At 35.6% G+C, this 2806-nt stretch overlaps 1 non-coding gene across 1 annotated transcript; it reads right to left on the bottom strand.

Moving 5' to 3' along the window:
* Positions 1–710: 710 nt before the first annotated feature.
* Positions 711–871, bottom strand: LOC138821701 (U1 spliceosomal RNA). Its single transcript, XR_011370191.1, has one exon. It is a non-coding gene; the product is annotated as a U1 spliceosomal RNA (small nuclear RNA).
* Between the last annotated feature and the right edge of the window lie 1935 nt (positions 872–2806).

Here is a 2806-nt window from a genome sequence, read left to right as displayed (position 1 = left end):
TAGGTGTTGTCCCTGACCTCTTCAGGACAAATGAAGTGCTCTACCACTTGAGCCAGAGCCAACTTCTGGTTTTCTGGTGGTTAATTGAGGATAAGAATCTCATGAGCTTTCGTACCTGGGCTGGCTTTGAACTGCAATCCTCAGATCTCAGCCTTTTGAGTAGTTAGGATTACATTTGTAAGCCACCTGCACCCAACTTCCTCATTTATTTTCTCATGGGGAGTTCTAGCTGATTTCTCTACTCCTTGTAGTTCCTAGCAACTACAAAGTAGGCCTAGAAGTACTTCATCCTTTACAGTAGTCCTTAGGACCAAGTGACTGCTGAGTGCAGGAAAGGAGATGAGGCCAATATAAAATACAATGCTGTCTATCTATCTATCTATCTATCTGTCTATCTATCTATCTATCTATCTATCTATCTATCTATCTATCTATCTATCTATCTATCTATCTATCTATCTATCTATCTATCTATCTATCTATCTATCTATCTATCTATCTATCTATCTATCTATCTATCTATCTATCTATCTATCTGTCTATCTATCTATCTATCTATCTATCTATCTATCTATCTATCTATCTATCTATCTATCTATCTATCTGCCTATCTATCTATCTATCTATCTATCTATCTATCTATCTATCTATCTATCTATCTATCTATCTATCTATCATCTATCTATCTATCTATCTCGTTAGTAATCCACGGTAGGGCACTAACACAGTCCTCCACTATCACAAATTATGCACTCGAATTTCTCACATTTGAGGATATCACAGGAGTCAGCACATCTGGAATGTAATAGATAAGTCTTTCCCTCGGAAAACCACCTTCATGATCATGGTCTCTCCCCTGCCAGGTAAGTAACAATGCTGACTTGGTATTTTAAAAACTAACAAACACATGAGAGCAGTTCACACTTGTAATCCTAGCTATTCAGAATGCTGAAATCTGAGGATTAAGCTTTAAATACTAGATAAATTTTGCTGAATTTTGATTATAGCTCCTTTGGTGTTTTTAATTGTAGTTTTTATTTATTTTCTTATTTTACTGTTTCTTACTGTGACTACCAAAAAGCTGAGTGACTTACGTGGCTTGTATTCCTGTATTACATTGGAGGTGCTCTAAGACTTCATCAGAGGCCAAACTTGTTCTACTCAGCTGAGTAGCCAGCCACAAAGCTGTAAGTGACAATACCTACAGTAAGCAAAATTACATAAAATTAAAAATTCAGACACACAGTTACACTAGCCATATTTCAAATAAAAATAGAATTCAAGTTTCAGTGAATGTTAGTAAAGTTTTAATGAATTCATTCTATCTATGTCCCCTGTGACACTGCCACAGAAGAATGGAATACTTAAAGAATATCATGTAGCTCCCAAGGCATGGAGGTAGTTACTCTCTTCCTTTACAGAAAATGTTTGCCTGACCATGTAACCTAGTGAATATCATTTATTATGCAGAGCTACCCACTTTTCTATATGCACTTATGTTTCCCTCTCCTTTTCTCCCTCCCTCTCTCTTCCCTCACCCAATCCCTCACTTTCCTTGTTTTAGGGATCAAAACTCATGCATGGTAAGCTGCTAAGCTGAATCCCAGCCCTGTGTATGATTTTGTGTTTGGGGAGGGGGCACTTTTTCAGGGCTTGAACTTTGGCCCTGGACACTATCTCTGACATTTTGTGCTCAAGGCTAGTGCTCTGCCACTTCAACCACAGGTCCTGTTCTGTCTTTTTGGTGGTTACTTAGAGATAAGGTCTCATTGGCTTTCCCTCTTCGGCTGGATTCCAACCATGATCTTATCAGCTTACGATTACAGGATGAGACATTGGCATCTACCTTACTTTTTTTTTTAAGTTTTCAAGTATCTTCTTTTAATTTAAAAAAGAACAAGTATGGGAAACTTCCCAAAGAGGTAAACAACTTAAAACTATATAGGTTTAAATATCTCTGTATCATCACAAAATTGCTAAGTATTTCTATTACTAACATTTTATGAGGTGAATTTTCAGGACTAACAGTAATAATGTTAAGTAATTGGAAAAATGATATTACTTTGTTTTTCGGTACCCAAGTCATATACATTATTCTGTGTCTTAGCTGGAGAAAATCTGATTCATTGTCTAGAATGGTTCCTATTAATCATAAAAATAATGACAGAGCTAGTTCAGTCAATGATTTAGAATTCTAAAACCAAACTTACAAGATACTTTGTATTTTAATCCATACAGTATAATGATTTTGTCTAAAGCATGCCTTACTGAAACACATCAGTAGAAATGTCAGTTTGGAAAATCGGTCTATACTCAAATCTTGTCAAATTAAGAACACATTTGAATAGTGATGATATATGTCGAAGCAATAACTTGAAATAATTGTCACTGACTGTCTTGACAGGTACAATTAGCTTCTTCGATTTCAACTTGTCATAATATTTATACTTCAGTAATGCCACAGCATTGTTAGACAATTTTGAAATGGCTGCTTTAAGGGTCAGATAAAAATAATCTTAAACCAGGAGGTAGAGGCTCAGGTCTGTAATCCTAGCTCCTCAGGAGGCTGATATCCGAGGATCGCAGTTAAAAGCTAGCACAGGCAGGAAAATTCATGGATCTTTTTTCTCCAATAAACCACTAAGAAAACTAGAAATGGTACTGTGGCTCAAGTAGTAGAGCAGTAGCCTTGATCTGAAGAGCTCAAGTCAGACAGAGTCCAAGTCCCTCAACTGACAAAAATAAATAAATAAATAAATAAATAAATAAATAAATAAATAAATAAATAAATAAATAATTAAAAGAA

Source organism: Dipodomys merriami, unplaced genomic scaffold, assembly GCF_024711535.1.
Source record: "Dipodomys merriami isolate MVZ:Mamm:240054 unplaced genomic scaffold, mDipMer1.0.p SCAF_93, whole genome shotgun sequence".
Lineage (NCBI taxonomy): Eukaryota > Metazoa > Chordata > Mammalia > Rodentia > Heteromyidae > Dipodomys > Dipodomys merriami.
The sequence above is the reverse complement of the archived record's forward strand: the minus strand, read 5'-3'. Positions and strand labels throughout refer to the sequence as shown.